Here is a 22,089-nt window from a genome sequence, read left to right as displayed (position 1 = left end):
ATTGAGAGAATTTTAAAATTAAGACTTTTCAAAGTTGTATTAAAGTTCGTATTAAAATGGCTACTTTCCATGAACATTTTTTTTATAAAGATAAAGTTCTCTTTCACTGTATACATTAATGTTAATTATTATTTTGTAAACAACTCGCAATTTTAACATTAATGTATACCTTCGTGAATTTATAAATGCATTGGAGCTGTCAAACGCAATTTTACAAATTTCGTAACGTTCTGAATTATTTTTCCTTTGATACGACATTATGAAAAAAATTATAGATATAACTGAAGAAAAAAAAGAAATAAACTAAAAAGTAGCAGCAAAAGTGCACAGATTAGAGAAGAATAATAGAGAGGGAGAAGCATTAGAATTATTATATATTCCAATATATCAATGTATTAAATATGTTATACTTTTGACAAATGTGTATCATTAATCTTGATATATGTTAAGGATTGAGGAAAGTTTAAAATTTAAGTTTAAATTTAAATTTAAAAATTAAAAATTAAAAATTAAAAATTAAAATTAAGAGATTAAAAATTAAAATTAAGAATTTTTCACATTAAAACAGCTTCTTTTTCCATGTCTTTTTTATAAAGACAATTCTTTTTCACTATGTTTCCACTTCATTCACATTTTTATAATTATTATTGTGATAATCATTTCGCAATTTTTTAACAAAATGCCCTGATGAATTCTGACATTAATTATATCGCGATTAATTGCAAATTTGAGGAATGACAAACGCATACATCTACGCGCGACGTCGATACCGTAAAGGATAATTGATATGAGTATCTCGTAACAGCATATGCGAGAGATGTAATTGAGCTACGTCGTCGTTGGGAAAAGTGTAATTTGATGACAATGAAATGCTAATTATACTGGTAAACTGGTTTAACGTTATGTCCGCATAATAAGTGTACGTGTTACTAAACACTAGAATTACCGTCATATCTGTTGATGAGCAATGAAATGATACAGAAGGGAGAGAAATATGAGAATTGAAGTTTGCATAATGTACATTGCACTCGAATAACGTTTTGAATATGAATGATGTAAAATGAAACAAAAATAAAACCATATGCCATTCTCGTATCATTAATTGAATATAGAACTGTAATTATTATTCATATTACTGTTAATTTTTCGACAAATCGTTTATTCAATAAATATAATTTATATAGAAATGTTTATTAATTTTTGAATATTTCAGAAACCGTAATTCTTTTATTTATTCGAGTTAAATGCAAATGGAAAAGTAGAAATAAAAATCGCTTCCTTTTCATGGTTTTTTTTACACATGTGTGTGAATTTTTTTTGCGTGTATAATGATTTCAATAAAATATTTTCAAAGTTTTAATATTATTTTGTTTGATTATAATAAATATATATATAAGCATTTTATGTACATGGTGATTTTCGAGATAAAAAAATCCGATCGATAGAATCAGCTCGTATAAACCAAATAAAGAAGCTTGGTTAAATAAAAAAAGTCAAATGGTTCGGGAGGGGAAGAATAAAAAAAGTCACATGTTTCGAGAGGGGAAGAATAAAAATGATCCGTCGCCATTGTGGTCGATCGGTCGGTGTCCGCAGCGCCGAACTCTTCCATTTCCTTCCGGCGATTCTTCCATCTCTCTAAATCTCTCTATTCCTCGCGATACCGTACATTCGAGTGCGCTTTTATCGCGCTATCCATTATGCTGATTTTATGGCGGATATCTCGCTATTGCCTCCCTCTATCTCTCTCTTTGAGTTGACTTTGCCAACGACAAAATGCAAGATATAAAGTATTTATGCAAATCAGATAAAATAATGGAACGTACACGTTTTATTTCTTTTTTTATTTAAAAGGACATGTAATATATTTTATAATATATTACAGCATTGTAGTCTGTTACGTTTTCGCATTAATCAAGATTTTTTATTTAACATCTCTGCATGATCTGCATATATTAAATTATCACATTAATTTGTCTATTTTTCATGAACTCGACTTTCTCTATTACTTCCAATACTAATAGGGTTAGAGATATCAAAATTAGTCTTGATATTATCTTGTGTTGTCTAGAAAGTCAAAATCAAGACAAGATTTTTAATTAATTATCAAGACAACACTAAAATTAAGATTATTGATTTTTTAAACAAGCTAAAATATGTATATTTGTAAATTAGATGAGAAAAAAATCTCATTATATAAAAAAAATCACTATATTATATAAACTTAAAAAATTTTACTTAATAAATAAAAACGTTTATATTGAGAAATTTATGAATAATTAAGACAATAAACTGCGGTTACATGAGATAGCAAGACAAGTTTTGATATTGTCCTATCTTGAAATTCGAGACAAGATCAACATAAAATTAATTAGTTATTAAAGCAAGATTTTTGACAAAATCAAGATCAGATTTTTTATTATGCGTAATATAAAATTTTACACAATTATTTAGTTACACAAAACTTTGTTTACAATATTTTGAGAAATAACGAATAGTATAAATAATTATTATTTTAAATTATATTATAAAGATTATATATTCAATTTTGTATTATTTCAATTCACAGTATTAGGTAAAAATAATAAGATCGATAAAAGACAATAAACGAGATTTTTGTTACAAAAATTCACTCAAATAATATTTAAATTTTCGATCATTTTCAATACCAATACAAAATTTTAGGAATACAGTTTTGTTTTGAGTCTTGTGCAACTCTATTGAATACGGATAAGAAGGCATTACACGAGATGAGGAGACAAACGTGAGAAGAAATCGGGAAAAGCTGCTCGTGACGGAGATTTATACGCGAATGCCGAAAAGTCGGCGTGGAAATTAATCGGCTGGAAAAAAAAATCCGCGAACAAAAGTTCTCTTTGGGATTTTAGGGTAAGTTGCTCAATAATTCATAAAATAATTCATAATATAATTCATAAGATAGATTATGCCCGTCGAAAAAATGGTATTGTGTTATGGAAATAATGATCATAACAGTTAGTTAAGAAAACAATCGATCGCATTTCTCGAGAGAGTTTCGCTTATTTTTTCATCGTTTGTGGAAGCGAACAGGTGGATGCGAAAATACACTTTTTATCGCTTCAATTAACTTTGTTACGAGGGAATGGATAACGATTTCCTGACTGTTAATTCGCTCTTGTTATCAATTTCCTAACTTCCGTTTTTTAATCTTTAATTAAAAATTGCAAGAAATTATGTGGAGGGGAAAAAATTAATTCAACTTGACCATACAAGTCTTTTTTCTATTTTCTTTTTAAATAATATAAATATATTTTTACTTAATAATAAGATAACGTGTGTGAGAAGAGCTACATATATACTTTTATTATTATATATTTTTCTTATATTTAATTATATTATTATTACTATTCTTACATTTTAATAATACACGGAAAAAATTATTTCGATAAGATAATGCAATTATATATTTAGATTAATAAATATAATTTTATAGATTAATAATAATTAATTAATTCTATTGATTGATTTTATAAGATTAATAAATAATAATATATGCTTCTTGCGTGCACCGGAAATCTCAGTATTTTCAGGATTAAAGCACGCAATAGCTCGAGACGTAAAGGTTGAAGATAGTTAATCAACCTGCTAAATAAATCGACCCAAAATACATCGCGCATTGCCCATATCCGCAACATGGTTAAGGCGTAACTGATACCAATTAAATCGTGAATAGTTGAGCCGGTTACCGGTACCGTATGTATATCTTACATGCTCGGTAGGATCGGTTACGTTGTATTTCGTGCTTGTAACGTGAGAATATACGGCGACTCCCTAAGCATCTTCACACAAGTACAATAACGGCAAGCTGGTATGGATACCTAAGAGTATTACGTCAGTATAGTATTGTGCCACATGAAGATATATATTACTACAAAGCATTGCCTCTATAAAGATGATCAATAATATCAAATCTATTATACAATAATTTATCAAATTTATTAAAATTGAGAAAATTCAATTTTATATTGAATAAAACTATTATATTTTCCAATACTTTTAGTTAAGGAAAAAATACTTCATTTAAGAAGATAGTTAAGATTGAGAAAATGTGGCTTGTTAACTTGATAACATTCTGTATATCATTGCAAGTATGAATTCTTATATAGTTTTGGTGAATTATATTTAACTTCCGAGGCTTTTTTACAAGTGGAGTCTTATAAGGTAACAAGACTTAAGATAATATTGGCAGAAATATTGTGTTGATATTAAAAATTTTCGAAATTTTATATCTTAGATCTTGAATTAGTCTTAAATCATTGTAGCAAAAATCTTATCTTGTTTCGAGTCTGTTAAAAAATTTTTTCTAACATTAACAATTGTTTAAAGTTATATTTATATATTGTTTGTTGTATTAATTGTTTCTAAATTTGCTAATATAAATGTTTTTATTTATTAAATAATATTTTTCAATTTAAGTATCCAATAATTTTTTTTATTTAATTTATAAATTGCATGGTTCAATTTCTTTTTTAAATTAAGAATCTTGATGAGACCAATCATCTCTATTAATAATTCAATCTTACTATGGTAATTGATTAAAAATCTTTTCTGAATCTTAAATTTCGAGACAAGATTAAGCTTGTTATCTTGTGTAATTCTAGTTTTGCAATTGTTTTAACTGTTTCTATAAATTTATTAATGTAAGTGTTTTTATTTATTAAATAAAATTTTTCAAGTTTGTATATATATAATATAGTGATTTTTTCTCCTCTAATTTATGCACATATTTTAATTTTTTTAAACTAATAATCTTGACAAGAGTAATAATCTTGACAATCTTAATCTTAATCTTAATCTTAACAATTAATTATAAAAATCTTGTCTTGAATTTCGAGGCGAGACAAGATAATAAAAAAACTAGACTTGTTATTTCATGCAACCCTAGATTCTTATATTTAGCCACTTCTGAGCTGTGAATTATGATGAGATATAAATTTTTGTCGCGAGATATTATTCTCGTCTCTATCCAGCAACTTTGCAACTTAAATGCACGCACACAGGCGACCTCGCAGATGTCTGTCTGACAGTTTTTGCCGTCAGCAAAGTGACGCTCTCAGTAGCCGTTGTTTTGTTCGGATAACTTCGGCTTCTGTTTCTTATCGACCAGATGTTTGCCCTCGCAGGAACATCTTTATCGAGATAATTGTTTCGGGAAAACGCTCGATGCGCCAAGCCTGCTCTATGTGATATTATTAATTTCTCATATAATGCAAGAAAAGGTGAAGAGAGATATACATAATAGAAACATTTAATCAATGAATTATACGGGATAATCATAAATCTTGAGCTGTTTTAGACACTGAAGAAATAGTTTCTGTAATCCAATCGATGTAAAGTTAATTAATAGATAATTAATTAATGATCTTGATAATTAATTAAAGTAGTGAGTTATTTTGAAGTTATTATATTATCTTTAAGTTGTGGTTTTTAATTAATTAATAAGCCTTAGATATAAGTAATTAAAATTATAAAGCTTTTGTGAAATAGTTTTACAGTACTTCTATTCTATTTAATTTTAAAGGATTTAATTAGCTATTTATGCGGATAATTAAAAATTTATAAAAGACTCTTGCTAAGTAAGAGGATTCTCAAGTTGAAGGAGATATACTTTGCATACATATAAATCACAAACATCTATTCTACGTTTCTAGAAATTTGACGCCATTTCTGTTTCTAGATACGACGTTATTTCAAGATACATATTGAAGTTTACAATATTCTTTTTTGGCAGTATTATTCTTTTATATTTCGCAAAAAGAGATATATATAAGATATATTTCGCAAGAAATTTCGCGTTTAAGTAATTTAAACACGATACGAAAATGTTTTCAATCTTTTATTTTCTAAATTCAAGTGTGTGCAAAATTTTTATTACGCACACACACTCTTAATTAATATACAATTAATATATTTTTATCGTGAATATTATTTTTATAGATAATATTATAAAGAAAATTATATATATCGATTATTTTCTAAATTCAAGTGTGTGCAAAATTTTTATTACGCACACACACTCTTAATTAATATACAATTAATATATTTTTATCGTGAATATTATTTTTATAGATATTATTATAAAAAAATTATATATATAAGTAATTTTTCTATGAAAAAATATTTTTCATAGTGATAGAAATATTTTTCAAACATGCGTGTTATCATAATTAAGAAGCGATATTCGAGACAATTTCGAATTCAACTCATAATGCTCGGGACATTATGCAATACGCGGATCCAAAGAACTCCATTAAGCTCGATTAAAACGCAACGTGGACGTCGACTACGAGGAAGAAATTACGGGTCCATCGTTAATCAGCATTAGCAAGCACCTCGGGGTGCTAACTCCATTTCTTTGAACTTTCCTGGATGGTGGTAGGGGACGGACGCTCAATTATTCGTGAGGAGACGTGCGTGGAAAATATGCAAGAGCCCTCCGTCGATCCGGATAATCGAGAAATGAAACTTGTTCTGGTCCGAGCCACCGGGGAATCCGCTCCATTTTCACCGGCAATTATTTATGGAAAGCAGAGGGGCAGGATTTAAACATCCCTGGTGTGTACCTTGGCCATTATCATTTCAACTGGAGTCTGAGTAGGTCGGGCCTGGCCCAGGTCAAATAGTCTCGATCTCCGATAGGTAATTTATAAAGGCCAGACGAAGAACAAGGAGGGAAGAACAAGAGATAGAGGAGAGGGTTGAGAAATCTGGAAATATCTCAGTTCGAAGGAAGAAGAAAGGATTTAAAAAGTCAAAGGGTGTAACTGCGAGTGAAAGAGAAAGAAAATTCGTTATATGAAGTCTCATCTTCGTCTAACGAATTATATTCTTTTTCTACTCGAAAAGAAAAGATAAAATGTGTGAACATATATATTTATATAAATTATAAGTTATGTATAAATTATTTATAATTATTATAATTATTGTAATTTATATAATTAATATAAATTATAAATTATAATTATAAATTTCGATATTTGGCGTTAAAGAAAGATTATTATCAGTATCTATAGATTTAGAAATCGAAAAACAAGAGGAATATTTTCCGCTTTTAAGTAAAATTTAAAAAATAATAATTTTTGAAAAAATCTGTGAAAAACATTTTTCCAAAATTTTATTAATATGATTAAAGGTGTTTTAACCATGAAATTTTTGTATGAAACATTTTTCGATATCTTGAATAATTTTCGAGATATATCGAGAAGAGTAAAAAGTCATTCTATGAGGAGTGGTTTCACTCTTAGAATTGTTTTTGGACAACAACTGAAAATATGTGTAAAGTTTCATCAAAATCAAAATTTCCAGATTCGCAAAGTTTCCTCTTTAGAGATCAACTACCGTTGAAATTTTTGAAGCAAGAAAGCATTATTTCGTTTGAAAAAAAACGACTAATAAAAGAAAACAGAAAAGACATTCAAGGGAACTAGTATGCATCATATGAATAAACATTTTTCATAATTTATCATTCGTAATCGCGGACTGATGCCTCTTTTTGCGAAATTAGTAGCAACAGAATAAAGATGGATATGACGATTTTTGGGGTTTTCGAGAGAATTGCATCGACAACAAGAAAGGAGGAGAACAATGGAGTGTAAGATATACTCAACTGGAGTTCGATCCTCGGTTTGAGGGAAGGAGGAAAAGGGGAGAAACGCGGACACAGAAATACACAAGCCGAAATGCACAAGCGTCTCGAAATCTTCCATCGCCGATGGCGATGGCGCAGAGTTAAACTTCCCAATTCGATGTATATATACGACCTCATCGCTATAATTGTGGATGAATCTCGTCAATTTTCTCGAAACATGTCCCTTGGTTGTCTCCGTCATCGCTCCCGGCACAAAACTGTGGTGGGAACGAGGTACTTTTGTATTTCAAAGAAACTAAGTTCCTTAATAATAGGAATTGCACAAAATTCAAGATAAGACAATATTCGCAAAAATATTAGCATTGAAAATTTTCGAAAACTTAAATCTTGTCGTGGTTTTGAATGAATCTTTATAGCAAAAATCTCGTCTTGCATTGTCTCGATTTTATTGGCAATTTTTATTTAATATCCAACAATTTTTTAAAATAATATTTAACATAATCTTTATAATATAATTTAAGATAATTATTATTATCTTTGCCATTCATTTACTGCCCAAAATACATATATTTTCGTTGTCTTTATGAAAAAATAGTTACATACATTGATGCCAAATTGTAAACGTGACATGCGTACAATCATCAGAGAACTACGTACATTTACTTAATTTTATATAATTAAATCATTGTACAAAATTTTATATTTTTTATTTTATTCATTATATTAATATTTCTATATAAATTTGTTAATATAAATGTTTCTATTTTTTAAATAAAATTTTTAAGTTCATATAATATGTAATCTTTTTCTACTCTAATTTACAAATATACATATATATTTTAGCATTTTTTAAAAATCAATAATTTTGACAGTCTTAATCTTGATAACTAATTATGTAAAGATTAGAGTTATGTAATTTATATAAAGTTATATATAAAAATTCTGTCTTAATTTTGTTTTGAATTTCGAGACAACACAAGACAAAAACTGATCTTGATATCTCGTGCAATTCTACTTAATAGTTTTGATGCATCTATTGTGCACATATATAAACTAAATTTTACTTAATTTTGGCTTTGTGTATTATAATATTTTATTTTTTGTTATATATATGTTATTCTATTTATTTATTTTATTTATTTTATATTATACCTATTTACATGTATAGCTCTATAAAAAATGTAGATTTCTGATTCTAGATCGCAGTTGGCAAATTTATTTTTTGTTTTTGCATTGGTATCATGCAGAAATAATTAATGGAAAAGAATTCTCTCTGTTTCGTTATTAAATGCGATCGATATTTCAAAAGCGATGCCATGTAGTTGAAGTCGAAGCGAGGTTAGAGAGGAGGGGAAAAAGGTATGGACTTTTCAAAGCGCGCAGGACGATTTTAATTGACGCGAAAAAAAAGGATTTATTCGAACGCATCGATTTCCGCAGACAAGCTCCAGCCGCGAAATTTAATTGGAGTCCAAAGAAGAGAAGTCGATCCGAAAATTCGTCAGTTCCGAATTCACGAATAGAAAGTCAAAGTAATTTAATATTTTTCGCCGCAAGCTTTTTCGACAGAAAAGAAAAAAAAAAGAAAAAAAGCCGACAAAGCTCTTGTCGTGCTAATTAATAATTATTTTGAAAGAAACAATTTTTTTACTAATTTAAAAAATCACTTAAATTTAAATTAAATCTAGGATAGGGAGAGGGGTTGAATTTTTTACACTTTTAGAGATATTGAAATATGAAAAAAAATCGTATTACTACTCTTTAAAGTCATTTTGGCTAGAAATTCAGCATTTTGTACACGTCATGACATTCGGTAAAGATATCGAACGGTAGATACATCATACAGCGGTTCGTCGATCAGCCCGATATGGAGATAAGTCCTGTTGTTCTAATCTCTCGAAAACCCGTCGCTACAACGTCCGAGGGCCATTGGGGCAATTGAATTAATTTTGGTAACAAGAAGCCACCGAGAGAGCTGCTAATGATAATTGCTCTGCCTCTCACTTCCGTCCCTCGCCATCGCGACGACGAGCGAGCATTCAAATTAAATTTCAACGTCCGTGTCGTGATTCATCGGATAAAGCTCGAATGCGGACTCCTTTGAGCCTTGAACTGGTCTTGGATTGCTGGAATTACTTTTATTGTCAGACTTCTTTGATCTATGTTTTCTGCCTTTTTTTTAATGAAAATGTCACACGATGACGTATCTCTCTCTTTAAATTAAATATCTTAATAATAAAGATTTAAAAGAAAAGAGAGGGATTTTATATTCGAGTACAAATGCATGGTGTATTAATGGAAAATCCGATATCAAACGCAAAAGAATGTTCAACAAAGCAACATTCCATTGGAATAAAATGCTCGCGTTGTTAACTGAGAGTTAGAATTCAGTTATTTGTATGGAAGAGAGCTGGAATATATGAAAAAAAATTATATTGTGTGCGTATATATGCAATAAGAGTCTTGTCAAACGGTTTATAGTGGGTAAAATGAAATTGATTTAACTCGTGACAAAATCTTGGAACAATAAGTCCCTGCCCTTTCTCGCACAATCATTTTCAACAAAGGGAGGAGAGAATGTTCGATCCGAGAATTCCAATTAAAATAATGAACTTCAAACGAAGTCGAAGATTAGCTGTACCATTGTCAAAGATTCCGAGAGCAGTTCTCGTTACCGTTTTAGAGGCGATTAGCGAGCCGAGGAGATTTCTCGATCGAAGGGCTATTGTGCAAAAAGTGTGTCTTATAATTGAAGAATAAAATTAACATCTTTGTATTTCTCTCTTTCTCTTAAAATTTCTCTGATTAAATTTCAATCGTACAAAATCGTATGAAATTGTTAGAAGCGTTAGATATAACGTTTGAAAGCTGCTTCGTGACGTGAAGCATTTTGATAAACATCCTCTCAAGAAAAATAATTGCAATATTTCCTGCACGACAGAATTATTATTAAATTCAAGTTTTAAGATTAAACAATTATTGTTGTTAAGTGTATTGAATTATTAATTATTGTTTATTATATAATTAACATGACTGTGGCATAGCGTAAAAATTAATTGATCGGGTTATTGTTTTTTAGAAGAATTAATTAATCGGAAAAATTAATTATCGTAAAAATTAATTGATCGGGTTATTGTTTTTTAGAAGAATTGCTTACAACAATAATCGTTTTGTATGATATAATAAATAATTAAATTGATTATCACTTGAATTCTTCACTTCGCGTTTTTTTAATGAAAATTGCGCGTGTATTTGAATGTTGAACGATATTCAAATCGGGATAATGGGCCTAGCTCAGTGTTCTTAATCGTTCGACGTTAATCGTTGCTAAGATTGCGACATTAATCCGTAGCACATGCTTACGATATTGCTGAGTATCGCCGGATTACCCGATTCCACGAGCTGCAAAGGTTCCGTTCCGTTCGCACGGCGATTATTGCGATATTCGTTTAAACGAGAACCAAGTTTCGAAAGTGTCGACGATTTTCGCGAGTTTGGATTCTTAAGGGAAGTGTGCGAGCTGACTACAGCGATATTTCCGCTCTTAACTTGCCGCACCTTTGCCAGTTGCATCTTAACTTTGTATCGTTTAAAGTCCCAGGTTTTACTCAAAATATCAATTTCCTTCGAATTTTTATCAACGTGAGAAATGGATGATTTTTAGGAATTTTTCTTGAAAAATATCAAAAATTTATCTCTTTTCGGCGATACACAATTTTATTAATATTTTTATTAATATTTAAAACAGTACGTGATTATTTTTAAATCTTGGATATTTAACTTTTATTCTTTTTATCTTCAAAAAGCGGGCTCTGCGCGTAACTTATTAAAAAATGCGTGGTTTGAAGACATGTTACTTCTCGTGTAATTGTCTGAAATGGAAAAATTCTGTCTAGTTTTATTCCGTAGAATATTTTTGGGATGTTGAACTTAATTTTATTAGAAAAAATTGTGTGTGTGTGAAAAATAACAAACCAGTATTATTTTAAAATTAGATATTTCAATTTTTTCATTTCTCGAAAGTTTATCATTTTATATTTCATTCTTGTAGTTTATGATGATCTCTAGTTTTACTCTAAATATTGTTAGATACCGTAACCATTTCTCCGATATATAAGGAGTATATTTACAAGAAAAATCAAAATAATATATGTAAAATTGAAAGCCATTAAAGCCACAAATTAAGAAATAAATATAAAATATAAATACACAATTTTTTTAAGTGATTAATTATATTTTATTTAAGGCGCGCGACTTTTGAGCAAGTATTTTCTATAAATATGTACACTGATTGTTCCCGGAAGTGAAATTAAGGAAATTACAAACGCATATTTTTTTGCAGGATCATCGCGTATATTGCAGTCTCATCAGAAACGGACATTCCATCGATATCTGCAAGTCCAAGAAACTTCTGTTCCCGAGGGATCTCTCCGATGATGATGGGCGGAGGGAGAGATAAAGGGACGGGTGAAGAAAGGAAATGGCAGAGAATGATCTGAAATGTTCCCGACGGAAATTACGAGGTCAGTTTCGTTTCCCTGATTATATGGGGTCCTCCTTTTATCGCGCTTACTTCCGTTTTGCGACATGTAAAAAATGAAGGATACTTCAAGGACAATCGCTTTCTGTGGGTTACACTTTCAAAAATACGGGAGTGGCTCGGGGACGTGAAAAGCGAAGAGAAGAAGGTTTACAAAGATACTACTGGATATAACGCGCCGATACGTATTACATGGACTAATCCCTTTTTGACTTTTAATGCCTTCAAAATATCAATTTCCTTCGAATTTTTAACTTGATAAAATTCATCTTTTACATCACGTTTCCGAATATTCGTGTAAAAGAGCATTCGTATAAAATACAACATTCGTGAAAATTTGTTTATCTTTGGAAAAATAATTTATATTACGAGGTTTTTTAAATTTATATTATTTGAAATTAAACTTATCTGAATTTTTCTGAAATTATTTATTTTTGCGAAATAATTTTAACCATGAATTCGTGTAAATTTACGAAGTGACACTAAAAATGATGATTTTATCGACATTATTTAAAAGCTCGCATTGATTTATAATGAAATATTTTTAAGAAAAATTACAAAGAAATATTGAGTATCCAATTTTCTGAAAAGGTATTATTACACAATTTTTCGAGTAAATGTTCGTTGAATGTTCATCTTCATGTAGTGTGTAGATTCTGAGACGCAACTCGAACAAAATATATATGATATCGTGCCAGGCTTATGATGATCACACACACGAAGTGTCCAATTTTCATGTAAATTTATATATGCATAGTGTTTTGCATATGATGGAAGATTGCGAGGTTTACTTTCCTCGAAAGTTTGCATTCTTCAATCATATATGTACATTGTTTTATCTATACGCAAATTTCTATGAAAATTCAGCCTTGCAATAAGACGCTTTTTTCTCGGAGATTATTTTAATAACTCACAATCGTACAAAATTTGACTCAAATCGTCATTTTTCTCACGCGATATTTGATACATATAATGTAATATTTTTCGGAGGCAACGAGATCCTTGATATAGATGGATCTTAAAGTGACGTAAGGGGACGAGAGATGATTCCATTGTCTTCGAGTGCTTTTCTTTCATCGGAAATTTAGCGACGTTCGGGGGGGAATAAAAAAATAGATAGGACAGCACGATGAGATATTTGCGATATATACAACCGATATTTCTGCCGCTCTAGAGTGAATTGCTTCTACTACACTCAAGCCCGGATTCCCGCCGACTACGCCGACTCCGAAGGTCCGTTATAGCCCGCTCTCAAACTACCGCCAAAGAAATACTGAGACAAACTGGCACGACCTGGCGATAAATGAGACTTTTCCACTGCTTCCTGACCCGACTCCTCTGAATTGAGTCTCCCGACTCGGCAGAATGAACAAGATGAACCTGTCAGGAGTGTCTTGTATCCGATTCGAGCATTGGATCTATAAAGAGGAGAGGGGAGAGATTGAGGGGCGAAAAAAGAAATCAAAAGATATAAAAATTAAAAACGAAATTAAAAGATATAAATTAATATGTATTAAAAAATATAAATTAAAAATAAATAAGTAAATAAAAGAAATAAAGTTTTAGATTATTATAAAAATTAATTTAATTTTTTATTATAAATGATGATTGTAGATAAAAATAGATAACAAATTGAATGAAACAGTCTGAAAAATATTGGTCAATAAAAATTATAATGATAAAAAATTAAGAATACTTTCGACCGTTAAAAAAGAATTGAAAATTTTTATATACTATCAGATGTGTGTGTAAGAAGAATTAAATTATGTAATCTTTTTTTAACAGAGAGAGAGAGTAAAAAAGTTTTGAAAGTTTTGAAAGTTAGCGCGATACTGAATCTTCAACAAGCTAACACATGAAAACAATAAAATTTCAAGAAAACTCTTGTTTCCCTTATCGAAATGTTAGTTTTCGCTTAGAAAGTTACGCCACTGAGGCAATTGAAATCGATATCCAACACTATCTCTGTCTTTCTTCTCTGACTTTTTTTGCTTTTTTTATTGTTTTTTCTTACACGAGTAGATACACGATATCACTTGACTGTTGCTTCTACTTTGCAAGGTAGCAAGGTGTCTTCTATTCCTTCCTCTCCCTCCCCCCCCTTTCTTCCTCATATCATCTACCCTCGACTTTCTAACTCTTCTTCGTGGCGGCTGCAATTCTCCTGAATTATGTATAGATGACTATAAAAGTTTGACTGTTTCTCCTTGTTGTTAGCCAGGATTTTGGAAATACCGACCTAGAATTGGCGAATGGCGAGGATCTAGGAATGTATCGAAGATCAAATGAATGCGCATTCGTTTCAACGTTGAAGACGGTCTGGTAATCTCTCACCGCGGCTTACTTGGATTCGTCAAATTTATTCCGTGATCAGTTAATATCCGGTTCATTAATTCACTATGACGACTATATTATCTTCAAATAGAACATTCCTATTTATAATAAGAAGCGTTATAATTCATCAAACGATTAACGATTCATTAAACGTCTTCATAATATTTTGGTAAACTTAATGTTGAAGATATTATACTGGGACGAAATATATAAATATATAACATATACATACATGAGAAGAAGAACTAGCAGCATTTGAAAGTTGTATCAAATTTAATCTCTTTTAGTGAGCAGAGATTATCTTTTACTACTTATGAAGTAATACACCACTAAATTAAAATTAATTAAAATATATGCTAATCTTAGTTTGAATTTTTGAAATTAATTGTTTGAGATTAGCATATCTTTTAAAATTATGTTCAGATAGAACTATTTATAATAAAGAGCATTATAATTTATTAAATAATCAATGACTTATTAAAACGTTTTTATAATATTCTGAAATTTAATATTAAAAATATTACATTGAGACGAAATATGAAAAGAAGGATCAGCAGCATACGAAGAGATATATTGCTTGTATTAATTTTAATCTCTTTTAATTGACAGAAATTATTTCTACTATTTATGAAATAACACACTATTAAATTAAAATTAATTAAAATATATGCTAATCTTTCTTTTAATTTTTTAAAATTAATTTCTTGACATTAAGTTATGTTTTAAAATTTATCTTTAAATAGGACGTTTCCATTTATAATAAGAAGCATTATAATTTATCAAACGATCAATCAATGATTTATTATAAAATATCTTTATAATATTCTGACAAATTTAATATTAAAGATATTATATTGAGACAAAGTATGTGAAAGAAGAATCAGCAGCATACAAAGATTATATTGAATTTAATCTCTCTTAGTTGACAGAGATTATCTTTGAATACAAAGGGACGCTGCTAAATTAAAATTAATTAAAATGTATGCTAATCTCTCTTTGAATACTTGAAGGAAAAATAATCATTCAATATTAGCATCTTTTTAAAATTTACTTTGATTATATTAATAAGCGTTAACAAAAAGGCGTTATTTTAAAATATTTGCAATTAATTTAAATGTATTTAAAATCATAGTTGGAAATATATATACTTCGATCCATTTATAGTCAAATTATTTCGAATGATTTTATTTTTTACTATGAAAATTCGAAATTTTCTGTATGTATATTTGTCACTGGTCCCTATCTCCGTCGCTCTCAAGGTCCATTTTCGAAGATGAGTATTGGTTCTCCGGACAGAAGATTTTATCGGACGGACGACTCGTCTCTGGCAAAAGAAAAAAAAATTAAGGAAAAATATCGACGAAGAAAGGGGCAAAGCGGTAGAAAGCGGAGCGGAAGAATTGCGCCCGCGGGTACATAATGAGAGCGCGCGATAGAACAAAGCCGGAGAAGCCAAAAAGAAAGGACAAGGCTCTCGCCGCCGAGGGCCGGACGGATTCTGAAAATTATTCATCACCGCCCAGCATCTGCTGTAACTTTTAACTAAAGCGGTCGATACCGGAGGCCGTGCGATTCACCCGCACATTATGGAGGTTCCGTCCACGCTTTCACCGGAATAAGAATTAGGGAGCCTTGCCAAAATCAAAAAGCGATTTCAAGAGAAGCAAATGGTTTTTAACGGAATGATGAAGATTATATCCGAGAAATGTATAAATATATTTTTTGGAGTTTTTAGAGGTTGAGATAAGATCGAAAATAAACCGATAATTACAGATGTTTGGAATAATTTAAGAAGAGAAGGCGACGAATCAAGAATATATTTGAGGCATTTTAGTAGAAAATTAAGACATATTAGACTGTGAAAAATTTATAGAAACATAGTATCTATAAATGATTCTGAATATTTCTGTCAACACTGTGTAATGTGTTGCGAATAGAGATAAATAAAAAAAAAATATTTTTTTCCATAAAATACATTTTTTTTATAAAAAGAAACAACAAGCCTTGTTTCTTTTTAAATCTTGTTTTTTCTCTTTAGATATTTAACAGCTTTATTTTTTTTTTATTTTCATCGCTTTATTTTTTATTGCAAGTTGATTTTTCATTATTTTTGATTTAGTTTTGAAACATCATTATTTTAAGTGTAGATTCAATTGACGCTATATAGTTATGTAATTATTATATATTTTTAATTTACTATTTTAAATTCTCCAAAAATGAATTAAAATTAAAATTGAATAACCTATCTTTATTATATTATTTAATACAATGAAACAAACTAAAATTCTTACATTTTTAATTAATTTTTTTTTGAAAATAATTTTGTTAAATTAATTTTTGTGATTAAAATGATACCAAACACGACATAATTTGGGTTTTCAATTCGATGCGTAATTATTCGAATTATGTTGTCTTTGATATAATTTATTGCAAAAGTCTTATTAAATCATTAAAATTACTTTCGAAAAGAGATAAATTAAAAATATAAGAACTTTTTATAGAGAGAAAGAGAGAGAGAAAGAATTTTTTTATTATATTGACAAGAAAATATGAAGAAAAATAACGCGATATTTAAAAAATAATGAAAAAAAATAAAATTTGTTTTTCTTCAATGAAAAAAAAATGTTTTTTAATATTTATTTTCTATTAGGAAAAAAAATAGTTTTTTTACATCTCTAATTGCGAGTGAAACGCATTCTGAAATATCCGCGCTGTAGATATATTTTTTAGTGAATAAAATTGTTGAATTGCTCTTGAAGGGATTAATGCTAGAATTCGTTTCGATATCAATAAACGAAAAAGACGACCATCACTCAATGTTCACGTTTGTGCTCGATCTCATCGATCGACAAATCGATGCTGTCCGGATATTCGTAAGCGGGGGCCGCGATTTGTCAAGACCGCTCGGTCGGAATGACATTCGGCTGTTAGGCGTTGCACGCATCGTCGCGACGCGACTGATTTCGCATCCATAATTACGCAAGTCAATTTGAAGCCAGTGCCGATTATAATTTACGCACCTCTTCGCTTGATTGACGAGTCCGTCGTTCGACTGATCATGTCGAAAAGTCCTACAATCGATATCAGCTTTTCCTACCCAGACTGCTGTTATTAATTATCGGACGATTCGTGGACCATAAATTTTTAAGATCTTGAGATAATAAATAATTGGGAACACTAAAATAAATTATTTTACTTTAGTTTATCTTTTATCTTAGTTTATTACTCTACTTTTTATTTCACAATCAAACATATTTTTATTAACATAATTTAATTCTAATCTGACATAATTTAATCTCATTAAATAATAAATTAATATAAATAATAAATTTCATAGGAATTTTGTGCCTACTAAATCTGCGTGGGAGAGATATTGGAGGATAGATATTTCAAAAAAGCTGAATTAAAAGCTTTGTGAATTTCTGTAAAAGATTTATCGGTGACGTTTTAACAAATTCCTGTGTATATGTACTTTATTAAATTGTAACTGTGTAATGGAAAACCTTTCGAAGCATTATGTCGATATCATTATGCCGATAATCTCGTCTTATTACAACTCACACGTATTCCGTGAATTGGGATTGAACTTTTGACCCGATTTCTAGGCTTGTTCTTGCTGACGATTTGTGCCTCATGAATATTTAATGGCGCGCCCATCATCCGCATCCGACAATGTACCGAAAAAGCGGTTACTTACGTCTCTGCAAAAGAGAACGAGAGAGAAAAAGAGAGATAGAGAGAGAAAGGGAAGGCGGAAGAGAGGAGAGATCGAAAGCGCGAAACTGGCAGTGACTTTTCTCTCTGCTCTTTGTTTTTACAATACGTATTGTTATGCAAAGAGTTTATGATACTTCGAACTTCTATTGCAGCAAATCCCTGAGAAGAGGGAGAATAGACATGTCCAGAAGGTTAAAATTTACGCGAATTACTCTCGAAAGAAAGAAAATTATTTCGGAACAGTTATGATTTAATAATATGTGTTTGTAAAAATAGGTGTAGAATTTTCATAATTAAAGGTGAAAAGATAGACATTACAAAATTCAATGTTATAGCGATGGACAAAATAAAATTTGAAGCTAAGAGAGGATTAAAATAAAAAATTAAGGTGCTAAAAATGCAATGAAATCTAGTAACCTTTTAAATAAGGTAATTATATTTAAATAGTAAATTAAGTTTATTTGATTAATTATATTCGAATTTTAAAAATTGTACCTTATAATTTTTTAAAAATGTTTAAAAAGTAGTATCTTATTTTATTTTTACATATTTAATTCTGAAAATTAAAAGATATTTTAGGGAGAGATTAAATAATTTATCATACGCAGAACTTTTTATATCGCATTTATTTTGTATGGAATTAAAAGTAGGTAAGACCAAGAGATGAGGGGACGAGTATTATATGTAAAATTCAATGTAATAACGATCGTCAAATAAAATTTGAAAAAAGATTAAAATAAAAAATTAAACGAATTAAAATAAAAGAAGGCGTTAAAAATTCGATGAAGAATGAGATGTAGTAATTTTTTGAATAGTAGATAATTAAGTTTATTTAATTAATTTGTGTGTCAACTTTTTTTAAATTACGACTTTTTAAATTTATTTTGAACTATTTTATCCTGAAAATTAAAAGATATTTTGGGAAAATACTAAATAATTTATAATACGTAGAACTTTTTATATTGCATTTACTTGCTACAGAAGTAAAAGTCTAGAGAACAATAACGTGCATTTGAAAAGATTGATATAGTTTGTCTGTTCAATTATCGATTTTTAAAAATTGTAATAGTTTAGTTTATTTTGAAATATTTAATTCTGAAAATTAAAAGATATTTTGAGGAAAAAATTAAATTCATGATAATACGTAATTTTTTACATTGCATTTATTTTGTGCGGAATTAAAAGTACCGAGAGGATGTATTAATGTGCATTTGAAAAAAATCGATATGATAAAGATGACGAATTTTATTGAATAGTCGCAGGTTCAAAAAATCATAGTGTTAATTCACGTTAAGAAAGAATTATCGCAATGTTCTTTATGGGATCCAAGATTCCATAAAGAAGTGGAGAGAGCCCGGTTCCTCCCTTCCGTCAAGTATTCTTTGATAAAAGATACCGTCGCTCGTTCTCTGAATACAGGTTTTCTCCTTCCCATTCCTTTCTCTATCGACGGCAGTATCTCAAATTAAATATCCCGAAGATATTTAATCTAAAGGAGCATCACGAGGAGATTTTCCAAGTCGGAGGGAGATTTTTCTCCTTTCTTAGGCTTAATTCGAGATCTCGTTTTCCCTTTTTTTCCACTTAGGATCCCAATAATAAATTCCTCAGTCTCGGGGCAAAAGCGTGAGGGTTACAGGTCGGGCCGAGTCCTCGATATCGTGGATATAGATAGATAACGTAATCCTGGGGGGGTTATAATTTGGCTCCATTATCCGGGGTACGCGTACGGCATAAGTAACCGGTGGAAAGGAAAAAGGGACAAGATGGCGTTCATCCCCCCAGGATGAACTTTGTCGCCTCAAGGATTCCGACCGCGTTCCCCAGCGGCTACGTCTGTCCTCGCTCGCCATCGCGGGCAATCGATATCCTTTCGTCGATGCCCGACACAATTTAAATTCCTCGAGCGAGGCCAGGTGCACGCCAAAAGTGTCCTCTGTTGAGATAGATCTTAATTTTTAACAAGCCGATTAATAGGATTAAAGGTTGTCAATAAGAGAGAAGTCGAAGGTTTACGAAGTTTGATTTGTAGAAAAAATTTACAAGTTAAAATTTATTAATTTATATATACAAGGGAGATGTTTTCAGTTTTTGCATTTAACATTTATTTCTTGGTATTTTTTACATATTTCAAGAGAATAAAGTTTTTGAATACAGATTAATTTATCATTTGACAAGAGAGTTACCTGAACATTAAACGAATATTTTGGTGATATTGGCAGGTGATATTAAGTGGATCACTCTATTATTATCTACAGATACGATTAAACTATAGTATCAATATGGATAATTATATAACTAAACTGGAATTAATTATAATTATTGTTTGTACTATCTGGGGAATTATTATTAACGATATATATATTATATAATGCAATTAATACCAAATACCGCAGACCATTTGCTCAAAATTATGCGGAATTGTAATTGTAATTCGTGTCTCTGAAAACAAAAGGCTACTAGTTTTTGATTTTTAAATTGTTCTCACCATTTCCTACTTATTGTTAAAATTTGTTTTTTTTTTCGAGAGAGAGTTTATACATTGTTTATGAATTAATTAAAAAAAGACAGTCGAATGTGTGGGAAAGTTGCATAAAAATTACATTGTAAAGCTTCGATACCAACCGACGTCGAACATTTGCGGTTCGTGCTCGTGCCGGCTGATGTTATTTGAATCTCGAAGTTGTTTAATAAAAAAGTTCAGACAATACATCGCCGTTTGCATCGTTTTCTCATAAATTCACGGCCTTGCAGTTCGTGCAAATTAAAATAGTGTTACGCCGAAGGAGCAGCAATTTCGCGAAATGAGTCAGAACTAATGTCAATAAAAAGTCACGCAATAAGCGCGTCAAGCGAGATACAGTTAGGAGAATCATTAATTGGATTGTTTCGCCCTTTCCATATTTTAGTTTGATTTATTAATTAAATGCAATATATGCTGATCATATTACATTGTTTTCTATTGTTACATTTTTTGCTATGGATCTCTTGATAAAAATTTAAGAAATTATTTGGTTTTTTATAAAAAGTTAGAAGATTATATATATATATGGCAATGTTTCAATTAAAATTGCTTTTAATTAAAATTATTTTTATTAAAATTATTTTCATTAAGACATTTTAAAATTGAATTTATTATCGTTTCTTATTCTTAGGCTTGCGCAAAACTCAAGATAAGACAGTATCTATAAAAACATCATGTTATGTATATTGATAAATTTTCGAAAATTAAAACTTCTTTTGTTCTTGAATAGCTTAGCTGCTATCTTTATAGCAAAAAATTCATTTTGTATTGTTTTATCTCGATTTTAAGAATTTTCATCTAATATTAAACAATCTCAACAAATCTAAACAATTATTTAAAATAATATTTAACATAACTTTTACAATATAATTTAAGAGAATTATTACTATTTATATCATTCGCTTGTTTATTTCCCAAAACACAATATATAAAAGAAGATTAGTTTTTATTCATTAAATAAATATTTTAAATTTGTATAAAAAGTCATTAATCTTGATAAAATTAATAATCTCTCTCTTGATAATTTGTTTTGGTAATTAATTCAAAATCTTGTCTGAATCTTTTCTCGAATTTTGAAACAAAATAGAGCAATATCAAGATTTACCTAACGCAATTTTAGTCTATGGCATTAATATTGTTTCTAAATTTATTAATATAAATGTTCTTATTTATTTAACACAATTTTTTATTTAATTTGTATATAATATAGTGTGATTTTTCTCATCTCTAATGTACAAATATACATATTTGAATTTTTTTTTAAAATCAGTAATTACAAGACCAATAATCTTGACAATTTTAATTTTTATATTGTTTTGACAACTAGTTAAAAATCTTGTTTTAATC

At 29.5% G+C, this 22,089-nt stretch overlaps 1 protein-coding gene and 1 long non-coding RNA gene across 6 annotated transcripts in view; one reads left to right on the top strand and one right to left on the bottom strand.

Moving 5' to 3' along the window:
* Positions 1-22,089, bottom strand: part of LOC145975813 (uncharacterized) — a 118,555-nt gene that overhangs the window by 5,887 nt on the left and 90,579 nt on the right. The window lies entirely within an intron of this gene.
* The window catches only part of LOC145975814 (uncharacterized), a 211,806-nt gene that overhangs the window by 133,994 nt on the left and 55,723 nt on the right, over positions 1-22,089 (top strand). For 3 of the 4 annotated variants that reach the window (XR_014440094.1, XR_014440091.1, XR_014440093.1), the window contains exon 5: positions 11,970-12,150. This is a non-coding gene — a long non-coding RNA (uncharacterized LOC145975814). Of the gene's footprint in view, positions 1-11,969; positions 12,151-13,341; positions 13,491-22,089 lie in introns of those variants that run through there. The other variant, XR_014440092.1, reaches the window with a different exon arrangement.

Source organism: Camponotus vicinus, unplaced genomic scaffold, assembly GCF_025532165.1.
Source record: "Camponotus vicinus isolate PSW18456_S1 unplaced genomic scaffold, iyCamVici1.0 SCAF_8, whole genome shotgun sequence".
Taxonomy (NCBI): Eukaryota; Metazoa; Arthropoda; class Insecta; order Hymenoptera; family Formicidae; genus Camponotus; species Camponotus vicinus.
Note: the sequence above shows the minus strand (reverse complement) of the source record. Positions and strands in the feature narration are given on the sequence as shown.